A 14,898-nucleotide genomic window follows, 5' to 3' on the forward strand; every position below is an offset into this window, starting at 1 on the left:
ATTCATCTTTTTAACCAATTTAAAGCTGCAATGCAGAGGCTTAGAGTAAATTCACAATGTGTTACAACCAACACCTCTGTCTAGTTCCAAAACATTTTCATCATCCCCAAAAGGCAACCCTGGACCCATTAAGAGTCACTCCCTCTTTTTTCCTCCTCCCAGCCACTCATCTCCTTTCTGTTTCTATGAATTTGCCCATTCTGGAAATTTTATGTGAATGGGATCATACAATGTATTAGATTGCTAAGGCTACCGTAACCAAGTACCACCAACGGGGGGAGAAGGGGTTAAATAACAAAACTTAATTTTTTCATAGTTTTGGAGACTAGAGGTCCAAGATCAAGGTGTTGGCAAAATTGGTTCCTTCTTTTATTTTGTACTGAATCTTGTTTTTCCCCTTCCCCACCGCCCCAGAATTGAGGTCTGAGGATCTGATTCAGAGTGAAATGCCCATTGACATTTGAATTTTGAATAATCAATGAATACATTTTTGGTACAAGTAATGACTCATGCGATATTGGGGATGTACCTATACTAAACAATTATTTGTTCTTCATGTGAAATACCAATATGACTGGCCATCCTGGTGATCCTAGACCCCAAAGGACATCTGCATGTGACATATAGGAAGAGAATAACGAAGTACAGAAAGAAAAGGGACTACCTGGGAAAGACTGGAATCATGGAGTGCCAGAGGAGAAATTTCCAGGATGTTGGGATGAATCCTGGGGTTGTCAGAGTCTCCTAGAGTCCACGGTTCAAGTAAGGGTTTACTGCATAAATCCCTTACTTCAACGAACTCCAGTGGGAGACCCAAGAGTTTCCATCCAGCCAGATACCCATCCACACGCACGTTCATTCATACTCATTGCATCCCCCATCATTAAAATCTACATTTGTGTATCTATCTATTATCTATCTATCAATCATCTATCTATCTATCCATTTATCATCTATGTCTATCTATCTATATGTCTATCTATATGTCTATCTATCATGTGTCTATCTACCATCCATCTATCTATCCTGTATCCTGTATCCATCTATCATCTATGTCTATCTTTCTATATGTCTATCTATCTATTATCTATCTACATGTCTGTCTATCATCATCTATGTCTATCTAGCTATATGTCTATCTATCTATCATATCTTTCTATCATATCTATTATCTATCATCTACGTCTATCTATAGCTATCTATGTGTCTATCCTAACAGATCCTGGGCGACCATCTTGGAAACGATCCATTGACAAAAAGATACGTTCACAAAAGGTGGAAGCATTTCTCTGCTGCTTCTTGTCCTAGGAGTTCCAGCACATCCTTATTTTATCACCTTAGGAGAAGATGCCTTTTGAATTTAGGATGTGGTGGAACAGAATCTTAGAAGTTTAGCCTAAGAAAGCTCTTCTGAGACCGGCTCACCTCTTGTTTGATGCGTGAAGGAAACAGGTTATATAAGCTTCTATTAAGACCACATCGTAGAGTGAATGGGACTCTGATTGTTTCTCTCTTCCTTTCTAGTTCCTCTGGTCACATGTTGAATAAAAAGCTGCAGAAAAAGCAAGCCTTCCATTCGGCCTCATTCTCAAGCCCCCTCCGAGTACATACCTGTGAACGCACCTGACTACACACCAGCCCCTTCACCTCCTTGTTTATACTTTATTTTTTACATGAAATGAACAGAGGGCTAAATATTCTAGCAACGTTCCCAGGCAGTCCTTGGGAGTCTTTTTTGTTTTTATTTTTTTTAATTTATTTATTTTTTGCGGTACGCAGGCCTCTCACTGCTGTGGCCTCTCCCGTTGCGGAGCACAGACTGCGGACGCGCAGGCTCAGCGGCCATGGCTCAAGGGCCCAGCCGCTGCGCGGCACGTGGGATCCTCGCGGACCGGGGCACGACCCCGCGTCCCCTGCATCGGCAGGCGGACTCTCAACCACTGCACCACCAGGGAAGCCCAATAGGTGTTTTTAATCATTAGATTATTTAACCACTAGGGGGCACACTCATATAGCTGCGAACTTGTCTGACTCAAAATCCTGAAACAACTTTTTTAAAGGTATACATTTCTTTCATTTCTATAAAGGTAGCATAAGGTTTTTTTTTTTTTTCTTTTTATGGATCCTGACATGGATTCTGGGACTACCAGGGGCTTGCTGGGGTCACGCAGCTGACCATGACAAGTCAGTTTAAACTTCATTCCTAAAAAAGGAATTTGCAAGGGAGAGACACGCTTTTCAACTTTTCACCTTCAATTGGATCAAGAAGTTCACCCCCACCTGCCTTGTGTATCTTAAAGAATATAATTTATAGATGCCTCTCAAACCGGTAATAACTTTGGTGGGATAGGATGTATGATGTAAATGTTCCGATAGGAAGAGCAGAAAGCAAAAGTTACAGAAGAACAGACAGAGGGAATAATCGAAGTGCGTGACTTAATATCTGGATTTTTCTGAGTAATAATATATTGATGACAATGTATTTGACTCATTCATCCCGTCGCTGGAGAGCGTTAATTGAGCACTTAGTAGTAGTCCAGCCGCCTCTGGATGGAGCAATGGACATTTTCCATTTCCCTGCTGGCGGGTGTCAGCCCGCTGAATCTCTCCTGGAATGTGAAACGTGGCCGTCTTGGACAAGTTTCGGTCCTTATCAAAAGCATCTCTGAAATTTTAGGTGGGGCTGGACAAGCACAGACCTGCTCCTAGACTTTTCATGGTTAAGGTAAGAGCTTTATTTTAGCTGAGCACTGAGAGACGGAACAGAACCAGCATTGCAAAGAGCCGGGAGTGGAGGAAAAGACGAGGAACTGGGGTTTATGGCCAAAGCGGTGTGGCATCCAGCAACCCTGTGCTGGTCTTTGTAAAATGGGAGAATGATGGTGGAGGTCCCGAAGATTACGGTAAGCAGCTTGCTTATAGGATGTTCTAAGTGGGAAGGGAAGACCTTGGTGGGTTATAAGGAAAGCACGGCTTTCCTGACACTCATTCTAGCTGCCATGTGGGGAGATGCAGAGAATGGGTGGTGGGAAGTAATACCCAGTAAATCGGGGACTGTAGGGGACATGCTGGCAACAGTAGGCTACGTGGGCGAGGATGGTAGACCTGCCCGGAGTAACGGCACAAGAAAGGCCAAAGAACGCCATGACTGAGGAAGCCAACTGGTGTGGGTGGAGGCAGTCTCCCATATATTTGAGACCCATATTGGCAATGGGAGTAACCAGACTTGCTGGTCATTGATTGTGGGCTGGGGTGCAGAAGAACGGACAGGATACTTATCACTGATGACTTCTTGTTTTCTTGTTTGAGCCACTGGAGGGATGCTGGCGCCATTTGCAAAGATGGTGCTCGAGGGAAAAACCTACACACGGCAGGCTCTGAGTTCGAGATGCTCTCACCAAGAGACCCAAGTGGAAATGCCAAGGGAAGGCTGGATGTGAGGACCCCGTTGGTCTGGAGATGAGAAAGAAGCTGTTGGGGAGACTGGTTCCAGCCACCCCTGTTGGTTTCCTTGATCATGTCCTGTGCTAGTTCAAACTGGCTCTTGCCTTCTGAGGACATGAATTCAACAAGTTCACTCTTTATTTCTCCTCTGAGGCCCCAAGAACGCCAACCGATGCTCCTTTTAAGAACAGAGTAAATTCAACGTCATTTGCCGTCTGTGCCGATAAAGTTATTACCTAACTTTAGGTAGAGGTAAAGGGACTGATGCGTGACCAGGTGAAATCAGGGACTGACCATCTCTCTTTTTTTCCCCCAGAAAATCATTGCCAATTTAATTAAGAATATTTAATATTTTGGGTAAACTAATATAGTCACGGTACCCAAATATGTTGCCCAAAGGGCTCCTTCCTTAGTGTTACTGCGCTATGGACAAAATCTCATAAAAGCATTTCTGTAGAGCAGTTTTTGTTACCTTAGCAGAGCTGTGTCTGTAGCTAGATGGTGAGATGGCATTGTGACATGGAACTGAGCATTACGGCGATCTTAGATAAAATACTTTTCTAGGAGGGTAGTGAAGTGGTGGTTCCTGGTGGCATTTTAGGAGAAAAATTCAGAAGCTCTTTCTACATTTCAACTCTTAGAATATGACCACACCTCTTTTTTTTTCCGATTGGCAGTATGACATTTTTTTTCTTTTTCAGGTACTTCAAAGAACTTGCCATGATATTCATGATAAAGAGGTCCTGTTAGTGCTACCAGAAAAAAACCCTTGCGAAAGAGGCAAGTAAATACAATTCAGAACAGACAACGACCTCCAAACCCAACTTCATCGCACGGAATTGAGATTCCAGAGGAGTAGAGGCAGAGAACCATTTCTTATGCGTGATTCCAGCGCTCAAGAGGATGAAAGAATTCTTATTTACACGACTTAGGACCACATCTGTTTTGATGTCATTATTTTAGCTCATGAATTCAAGGCAGCTTGGAAGCCGATCTTTCACCTGTTTTATATATTCATTCAACAAACACTTAGGAGAGTGTGCTAAGGACTTGAACAGTTCCTACCTAATGAACGCTGGGAGAAGTGAGTTTCCATAGGATGCAAGGTGGATGGACATAGGGTTACACCCTCCTGCTGTCAAGTGGGTTTTGGACTAAACAAGAGTGGGTCTTGAGGAGATGCCAATGAGAAAGGCATTGTAATCAGGAAAGTAAGAGATGATAAAACCTTCAATCTGGCCCCTGGCACCAGAGCTGGAAGGGTTTAGGGAAAGTGCCGATGAAGCCCAGACATACACAGTATCACTTCAAAACGGCCACACAGCCTCTTCCTCTTTTCCAGGAGCGGTTTCTGCATCAAGGGACCAAGGAGACGGGTGTAGCTAAAAACTTAAAAGGCAGGAGTTCCAAGAAAGTGTTTGTATGAATTTCCTGGGGCGGCTGTAACAAAAATGGCCACAAACCGTGAGCTTAAAACCACAGGCATCCATCCTCCCCCATCCTGGGGACCAGACGTCTGAGGTCAAGGTGTCCCAGGGCCACGCTCCCTCCAGAGGCTCCAGGGGAGGGTCCTTCCCGCCTCTTCCAGCTTCTGGGGGCTCCAGGCATCCCTGGGCTTGTGGCTGCATCCCTCCCATCTCTGCCTCCGTCTTCCCGGGGCTTCTCCTCTGTATCTGTGTCTCTCCTCTTCTGTCTCTTAGAAGGACCCTGTCATTGGAGGTAGGGCCACCCTCCTCTAGATGACCTCATTTCAAAATCCTTCACTTTATTCCATCTGCAAAAATCTTTTTTCCAAATAAAGTCACTTTCAAAAGTTCTGGGCTTAGAACCTGGACGTATTTTTTTAGGAGTCACCATTCAAACCACTACAGTTTCCATATTAGGTATTTGCCTGGCGGCCAGTGGATTAAGGTGGGTTTCTGTGTGTTTTTAAAGGTTGAAAAGGCAGCAATAATAATAATGTTATTCCTGACATACCTCTTGGTATGTTAGCACAATAAAATTTCCCTAGATTTGCTTAATGAATCTTTACAATAAACAGCAAGGAATCAACTGTTCCATGTTTGATTTGAGTCTTGGATGCAGTGAAGGGAAACCTTAAAAGTCATTAAAAATCTCACTACCTCCCGATGGCTCACCAGACACCTTTCGTGCTTCAGAAACAGCAAAAGAAATATAATTTCCAAGAGAGAAAGCGAACAGAATTCCACGTCGACATCCACGTCAATGGAAAACATAGCTCGGTAGACATGGCTAGGAAAACGAACAGAGAGTCATTTTCAAGATTTCCTTTCATTAAAAACAAAGCTTGCTGGTTCAGAGATAAAGGAAAGTAAAGTGCATTTTTTTTTTTTTTGGTAAAGGAAAGAATCCTAAGATTTGGAGTAAACTGCTTGATACTGGCAGGAAAAGCGTGGCTGGAAATATAAAAGTGCTATCTTAGTTCAAGGTGACTCTGCAATGGTTCTTTGAAATTCCTCTTATAGCCTATGTTAATCTGATTGATCTATGCAGTATAAGAGCACAGGAAAGCCATAGGGACCCACGCTTTACACGTCCATGTGGGATTCTGTGTATAAAAAGTGTGTCTATCAATACAGGTTATTGGTAAAATTAAATAAACACTCTTGGTCATCATGCCTTTCTGGGTTTGCCAACGCTTGGTATACACCCAACTCCAATTCTAGAGGATGTATATTATCTCTCACATCATGGATCAGAGCAGATTTTCAAAAACCAAGCGGAAATTCCACTCCACGGAAAAAAATTCTTCCATTTCAAACAGTATAAGCCCAACTGGTGCTTTTGAAACAACGGGATCAACTCAGAGTCTAAACTCTACAGTTCTCTAATCATCAGCTGTAGAGCTGAAATATTAACGGAAATTGCTAAAATGTTGGAAAACCTCTGAACAGATGGATATACCATGAACCATAAGATGTCCATGACCTTTACCAAAAGCAGGGGAGAGTCATTTTAAAATTTGATGATGAAACGACAGCTAGATGTTTTTAAAAGGTCTATGGCAAATTTTATTTATATCAGACAAATGTTAAGTTAATCATTGCCTCTAGTTAATGCATATCCCAGATCTTGTGACGTTGTGCATGAAATCTAGACTCACTCGCTGTTTTTGCAGAGTTACGTGGAATTGTTTATTGAGTCTAAACGGAATCACAGCTTAGCTGCCTTCTGTGCTGAAGGGCTCTGATCACTTCCTGAAGGGAAAAGAATGTGAACTCTTTGCAAAAGCATCCTACACAGCACATTCTCTAGGAAATGCAGTGGCTATTAGATTTTTCATGTTTGTGTCCATGTGGTCACTTGGAAATGTGATGAATTTCTACAGATAAATAGTTAGATGTGACATAGATAGAGGGCGATAGATAGATAGATAGATAGAGATAGGGATAGACATAGATAGATAGAGAGAGATGACAGACAGATACATATGATAGATAAATGGCTGGACAAGTGGGATGGAAGAAGGGATGTATGAATAGGTAAATAGATGGGAGATACAGAGATGACAGATAGGTAGATAGATAGATAGATGGACGATAGGTAGCTAGAAGATGGACAATAGGTAGATGACAAATCACTTAATGATATTAGAAGATGGATAGATAGATAGATAGATATAAATAGATAACACAAAACGTCTGACCAACAAGATAAAGGACAGAATAAGTATACTGAACCTAAGCTTTCCACATACCCCTGCGTCTGCTGGCCATCCGCTTACTCAGGCGCAAGGGGTAGGCTCAGACTTTTCACACCCAGAGCCCTCACACCTGGCCGTTCTCTGCAGCGAGGTGCATATTTACAGCAGGAATAGCGGCACTTACGATGGGACCATAAAAGTAAATGCAGAAGCTGCCTTACGGTGGAGGGAGGGCAATGGGACTGGGTTTCAGCTACCGTAGCAACTGTCCTGTCTGTTTCTCTGTCCTGCGTGACCTCAGCCCTCGGCCAGGCAGTCCCCCTGACTCAGCTCTAGTTGGGCCCCTGTTCTTTATGCCTCACAGGGACCCACAGGGAAATTCATAGAATATCCCATGAGTAACCGACATGGTATTTAGTAGCATCATTCATTCACAAGTCAATCAGATTGAAGTGAACACATTTGAATATGCTAAGCCCGTCGAACACAGAAATCCCTTCCGGTGAAGCAGAATTGCGTCATCGAACCAGTTACGGTGAGGAAAAAAAGTCATACAGTCAAAAAGTTAAGCTGCTTTTAAAAATATATGTGATTTTATTTAGAGTTTGTTTTACACATAGATGTAGGAAAGCATGGAGGACTTTCTTTTTCTAACTTTTTATTTTATATTGGAGTAGAGTTGATTTACAAAGCTGTGTTAGTTTCAGGGGTACAGCAAAGTGATTCAGTTATACATAGACATGCATCTATGCTGTTTCAAATTCCTTTCCGATTTAGGTTGTTGCATAGCACTGAGCAGAGTTCCCTGTGTTATAGGATAGGTCCTTAGGGCTTTCTGTCTTGTATGCCTTGCACGCAGAGTTCGTATCCCATAATAAACACCTAGGTCGAGTTTGTCAAATGAATCAACAAATATGCAAAATGACTGGTGTTGAGTCCCGGACCTCGCTTGGCATCGGGTACAACACAACGTTTTCCAATATACGTCAAAGTTTTCACAGATAATAAACTGTATTATTATTACTGTTAGTAGACTTTACTTTTTAGAGCAGTTTTATGTCCACAGAAAAATTGAGCAGAAAAGGGACTTCCCTGGAGGTCCACTGGTTAAGACTCCATCTTCCAATGCAGGGGCACGCGGGTTTGAGCCCTGGTCGGGGAGCTAGGATCCCACATGCCGCGTGCAGTGTGACCAAAAATTTTTTAAAAATTGAGCAGAAGATACAGAGATTTTCCATATATCCCTTACACCCCAGCACCCATGCACCATCTCCCCCACTATCAACAACCCACCAGATGGTACATTCTTTATGAGTGATGAACCTACATGGACACGTCATCATCACCCAGAGGCCATGGTTTACCCTAAGTTTCACTCTTGGTGTTGTACATTCTGTGGGTTTGGACAGATGTGTAATGACATTACAGTGTCAGAGTATTCTCACTGCCCTAAAATTCCCCTGTGGTCCACCTATTCATCTCTCTTCCCTTCGTAACCCCTGGCAACCACGGATAATTTTACTGTCTCCCTAGTTTTGCTTCTCCCAGAATGTCATAGAGTTGGAATCCTACAGTACATGGCTGATAATCAATTTTTGAAGCAATATACCAAATTCTTTTCTTGGAAAGGAAACGTTTCTTTCTTTGATCAAAGCAATGCTTGAACTGCCGCCATGTGTCCGACATTTTATTGACATTACCTCATTTAATTATTCCAACATCCTCGTGAATTAGGTCTTAACATCAGCGTAGCTCAGAGATTCCAAGTTCAGGCAGGATAGGAAGGAGGGAGGGCTCTGAATCGCAACCCCTGTGTCATTCACTCCATCGTTGCTTAAGGACAGCCTAGAGTCTGCTGTTGACTTTTAGGGTCAGTGACCTTACACTCACTCTATCCCTAGCCAATCATGTGTCCTGAGACCCCTTAACATCTCCTCGGAGCTGAGATTTCATAGAAGTTAAATGTCCTAAGGTGAGGGGTCTTATTTAGGAGACAAGAACAAGGCCACTTGAGTATACAATTCGTGTTTTATCATTCTGCTTGATAGCATTTCCTACGTACAAGTGGGGAAGACCCAAATAATTTTGGACAAACGCCTTGTGCAGACACAGCTATTAGAAAAATCAAAGGAGGCAGGGCCTCATTTAATAAGCAAAACGTTCTGCCTGGTTCTATGCACACACGGGAGAAGTCTTGAACTTTCACTTGGTAGCATAATTGGAAAGAATCCTTTCCTCTCTCTTGGGCATCGTACGTGGATTTTACCCTACCTTACAGTTTTGGGCAATCAAATAAAACACAAAAAGGTTATGGGTCTTGTCATATCCTGCCTAAATTAAACAAGAGAGCGATTCAGAAATTTCTGGGGGACTCATTGGGTCTGTCCCAAGTGTGTGAATTTGTATGGGAATCCCAGAGTTTCCTCTTTCTTCAGATCCCCTTCCCTTCAGTCCTCTGGGGCCCCTTCTCATAATTAGTAGCTTGCAAGTCCCTTCCTGCCCTTCCACTGGAGTCCCTATAACCTCTCCGCATGCAAATAAAGAAGGGAATATGCGATGTCTACCTACAATAAAGGAGAATTAAAGGTGAACGAGCTCTGTTATCATTGGTATGTCCGCGTAAATGCTTGGGCCCGGGATTTCACCAAGCTTGTGTGAAAGTAACCACGTGCTTGGGTTAGCTCCTACTGAATAGATCTGAGTTTAAGAGACATAGGAAGGGAACAAGCCATTTGTATAAGATGGTGCACATATGAGGCAAACAGCTGGAGGGATGGACACACAAATATCATCAAGGGGTAGGAAAATAAACACAGATGACAAATATTTGTGTAGGACAGTCCAAAGGAACATCAGATGGACATAGCCACAGGCGGCCAAGGAAAAGCACACATGGTGAAGAGATGTCAAAGAAAGCAGAGACTGTTTTCACCCTGGAAGTGGGCATGGTTCTACGTGTAGAATCCAGGTAGGTTCCCGTGTCTTGATCGCGGAAGCAGGGATGCCGAGGTCAGCAGGAAGCAACCGCTTCCCCTGCCTTTGCGGCCCCACACTCTCGCGCTCAGGTGCTTGCGGACAATAAACGTGTCAACGTGCGTCTGTGATGTCCGCCCTGGGTTTTTCCCCCAAACAAAAGCAGGTCTGCTCTTGAGAGCTCAGATTCCATCGGTGGCGCACTGCCAAATGCTGAGCTATGCAAACAGGGCAGGTCCTCCCTCCAAAGAGGGGAAAGAGGTCTCAACTTGTTTCAGAACCTTTCTGATTACATTGATTCCATGGTGCTTTGGCTTCAAAGTTATTTTTCAAGCTGTTAGCTCATCCTAAAGTAAATACAGCTAATGTTCTGTATTCACTGCAAATGGATTCAGTACCCAGTACGGTGGTAGGATCCAATTGATCTTTGAATCCAATCAACATGATGTTGTCAAATCATCCATAAAGATTGATGTCCAAAATGTTTTTAAACATCCAAAAGAGAGAAGTTTACTTCTGTCAAATGTTTTCTTTTTTTTTTTTTGAGGCTCTCTGCATCTAACTCTTGTAAAGACAGAAGTAACCAGCAAGATTATTTATAAATAATGTAAGTACGATGATAAATCCTACGATAATCCCCGTAACTTTAACAAAAATGATTTCTTGTCTTCACAGCTTGGGAAGGATCTCATTGGACACTGTAGATAGATAGATAGATAGATGATAGATAGAAAATGAATAGATGATTGATGCCTAGATGGATAGACAGATGACTGATGGATAGATAGGTAAATAGATATATGGATGATAGATAAACAGACGCTAGACAGATGCATACGAAATTACTTGAATTTTACTATTTAATTGAATCAAGATTTATACAAACATGCCAATAGCGAACAAAATATCTGAAAACAATTTCATTTCGAGAGCTGTCTTGTTCCGTGGTGTATACGGATCTCTCCTTGGGTTTCCCTGGTGGCGCAGTGGTTGAGAGTCCGCCTGCCGATGCAGGGGACACGGGTTCGTGCCCCGGTCCGGGAAGATCCCACATGCCGCGGAGCGGCTGGGTCCGTGAGCCATGGCCGCTGAGCCTGCGCGTCCGGAGCCTGTGCTCCGCGGCGGGAGGGGCCACAGCAGTGAGAGGCCCGCGTACTGCCAAAAAAAAAAAAAAAAAAGAATGTCTCCTTCATCAGAACGCTCTTAACTTCATCACTAACTGTGATAAGAACACTCGTTGATTTGTAGTTTTTTCCTAAGATTTTTTGGCCCTCACGTCCCGTCCATTTGAATCAGGCCATCGGTTGCTCACATGCCCAGCAGAACTTTTCGAAAGCTGGCTAACGGTCCATCTGTTTCCCGTATGATTACGTGGGGGGGAAAATATTTTATTGCCTTTAAGTAACCTCAAGAGTTTTAAATATTGGCAACCCTTTGTCTCTCTTGTCAACAATTTTTAATGTGACCTTTCCTCTTTGACTCTTTTATTCCTTATGAACTTCACATGTGTTCTCAGTCCATCCTCTTCTATTTGTATGAGAATTTGCTTCACGTGTAGAACCCGAGTGGGGTCCTAGCCTCCGATCACTCTGAAAGGTTTTTCTACACAAGCATGTGACGCGCCACCTATTAGCCGTCGTGCGGTAAGCGGTGGGTGGTTCCACATCACGTGATAAGCCTGCTGTACCTCGTCTAGAGGACACTCCCCACAGATGACAGTCAGGTACTGAATCATTCTGAACACAGCAAACGGCTCCCCCAGATTTCCAGGTCTTCCTCAGGGAGACCTCATGCCACCCCTCTTGAGAACCAGCGCTCTGAAGACTTTTAGGAGAGGGAAGAGGGTGGAAGGCATTCAGAAAGGACTCCTTGTAGACTCAGAATGTATACAAGTATCAAAATTAAAACTAAAGAGTGGATGGAAAGTAAATTTCCGCAGCCACTGTGGAAAACAGTATAGAGCTTTCTCCAAAAACGAAAAATAGAGCTACCATATGATCCAGCAATCCCACTCGTGGGCATATATCTGGAAAAGACAAAAAGTCTAATTCAAAAAAATACATGCATCCCAGTGTTCATAGCAGCACTGTTTACAGTAGCCAAGACATGGAAGCAACCTAAGTGTCCACCGACAGATGAATGTATAAACAAGGTGTGGTACATGCATACAATGGAATATTACTCAGCCATGAAAAAGATGATGGACCTAGAGATGATCATAAGTAAGTCAGACAGAGAAAGATAAATATCATATGATTTCACTAATATGTAGACTCTAAACAAATGATACAAATGAACTTATTTACAAAACAGAAGCAGACTCCCAGACATAAGAACAAACTTATGGTTACCAAAGGGAAAAGAAGGTGGGAGGGATAAATTTGGGAGTCTGGGATCAGCAGATACACATTACTATAAATAAAATAGATAAACATATATATTCTTCTTCAGATTCTTTTCCATTATAAAATACTGAGTAGAGTTCCCTGTGCTATACCTACTGTATATATAACACAGGGAAGCCTACTCAGTATTTTATGATAACCTATAAGGGAAAAGAATTTGAAACAGAATATGTATATATGTATACATATAACTGAATCATTTTGCTGTACACCTGAAAGTAACACAACATTGCAAATCAAGTATACTTCCCATTTGGGGCCGTGCACACGGTGGAGCTGACCCAAATCTCCCTCCCCCCCATGGAAGCCCAGGGGAGGGTGTGGACGCATTTCTACAAGGAGCCCAAGGTTTCCCAAGACGGATGGCATCCAGACATTCAAGCCTTCCCAAGCATCTCTGTTAGACTGAGGCCAGCTGTCAAGGATGGAAGACAAAAACCCCTGACCCAAACGCCAAGCATCGTGAGCAACCCCCGGGGGAAAGACCACAGCAGTGATCCCGCAGAGGCAGCAGGGAGCGGTGGCGTGAAGCGAGATCTTGATTCCCTGCCCCGGAGTTGAACCTGGGGAGCCTGGATGAAAACCAGGAATGCTAGACACCACACCCCCTGGCTCTTGCCCCCAGTTAAACATGCATTTCTCACAGAGGTAAAACTGTAAAGACAGGTGCAACGTTTATTGTTAGGGACACAGCACAACAACAAGTGGGAGAGCGCACAGAGAAACAGTTTGCTTAGTTAAGATAGAAGCAGGGCAGAGACGCACACCGAGAGAAAGGGTGTGGGCATCCCCCCTAACCAGGAGAAGCCCTTTAGTAAAGAGGCGGTTAAGTCACGTATACAGGGCAGTCCTTCCGGGTCTCTGTTTACCTTTGGCCAATCATCTGGTTTATTTTTCCACACCTGCCCTGCCTAGGACCCTCCTCAACACACATGCACAACTTTTTTTCCAAGATGGATTTCAGCCCAGAGGCCTATGGGACGGCCTTAGCATCACCTATTATGGGGTGGTGCCCCTTCCTTTTTGACCCCCAAGGAGCCTCAGTAGTTGTGACGCACGGGCTTAGCTGTTCTGCGGCATGTGGGATCTTCCCGGGCCAGGGCTCGAACCCATGCCCCCTGCATCGGCAGGCGGATTCTTAACCACTGCGCCACCAGGGAAGCCCTCATCTTTTTCAATAACCAACTTCTTTTCTCTCATGCATGGTGACGGCTCTGGATAGTGTTGACAGGGAAAGGCCACCTCTGAGAGAAGAATATGATTTTTACAAGCTGCTAATGACAGAACAGCAAAGTAGAAAGAGGGTCAGTGAAGCACAGGGATACGGCCACACTCCTTGAACCAGAGGCAACACAGAACACATCTCGTAAGCCCAGGAATTTCAGCAACAGGTGCTGCCTGTGATTTGAAGTCTCCCCAGCTGCCTCATGACAGTACAGACGAGAGGAGGACATTTCCCTCTACCCTTCCAGGCTCCTCTGGCTGGTCTAAGAATGAAATGGACATGAGACAGATGAACAGGAGAAAATCACACAACGTTTAATCACACGTACACATGGGAGAGACCCAGGAAAACTGAGTCACTCACCAAGATGACTGAACCCCTCCCCTTAAATACCATCTTCAGTTAAGACAAAAGAGCCTGTTGGGATAGTGATTTGGGACCTCAAAGGGGAGGAAGGCAGTTCCCATGGAGACGGAGAAGCAAGTGTTTGTAAGCAAGTGTTTGCTGGGCCTGCAGAGACAGGGGGACACAGAGAGGACTCTGATCTCTGGGCCCGGCTGAGTTTCCATCCCCCTACATGCCTGGTCCGTATTCTTTGCAGACACGTCTGGCGATGCTCTGTTCTGGGAACAGACGTTTATCTGAATTTTCTAGGGAGTTAAGTCGGGGGTGGAGGTGAAAGAAAGACCTCGTGAGTCTTCTGTTTCTTAAGAGTCGTCAACCACCATTTATCCTCATTATCAAGCCAAAGAGATGCATTTTGGGGCCGCAAATCTCACTCCCCTACATGATACATCGCTATTAAATTCCTCTTTCGGATGAAAGAAAAAAAATCCTCTCCAGGAAAACAAATCCCGCGGCTCCGCTTCCAGCTAAGTGAACTTGCTCCTAGGCGGGAGAGAAAAAAAAAAATAATCCTGCTGCCTCGCTGTGTGGACTTACACCTTTTACTCATTCCCGAAGATTGCACTGTCATTTTGGGGAACCTCCCCAAAGACCGGAATTTTCTTAGCAAGTATCATTCTTAATGCAAACCATCTGTTCAATTAAAAAAGAAAACAGAATGACCTCAGTTTGCTTCAAAATAGAGGATTCTTTGGTTTTACACCAAGAGGCAGTGCACTAATTAATTTTCTAAATGCTGACCTCGTTCGAATTATTTCAGTGCTTTTGATGAAAACCATGTG

At 43.8% G+C, this 14,898-nt stretch overlaps 1 long non-coding RNA gene across 1 annotated transcript; it reads left to right on the top strand.

Moving 5' to 3' along the window:
* The first annotated feature begins 1,553 nt into the window (after nucleotides 1-1,553).
* LOC117199742 (uncharacterized) lies at nucleotides 1,554-5,494 on the top strand. Its single transcript, XR_004481058.2, has 2 exons — nucleotides 1,554-3,690; nucleotides 4,146-5,494. It is a non-coding gene; the product is annotated as an uncharacterized LOC117199742 (long non-coding RNA).
* Nucleotides 5,495-14,898: the final 9,404 nt, after the last annotated feature.

Source organism: Orcinus orca, chromosome X (assembly GCF_937001465.1).
Source record: "Orcinus orca chromosome X, mOrcOrc1.1, whole genome shotgun sequence".
NCBI classification, from domain to species: domain Eukaryota; kingdom Metazoa; phylum Chordata; class Mammalia; order Artiodactyla; family Delphinidae; genus Orcinus; species Orcinus orca.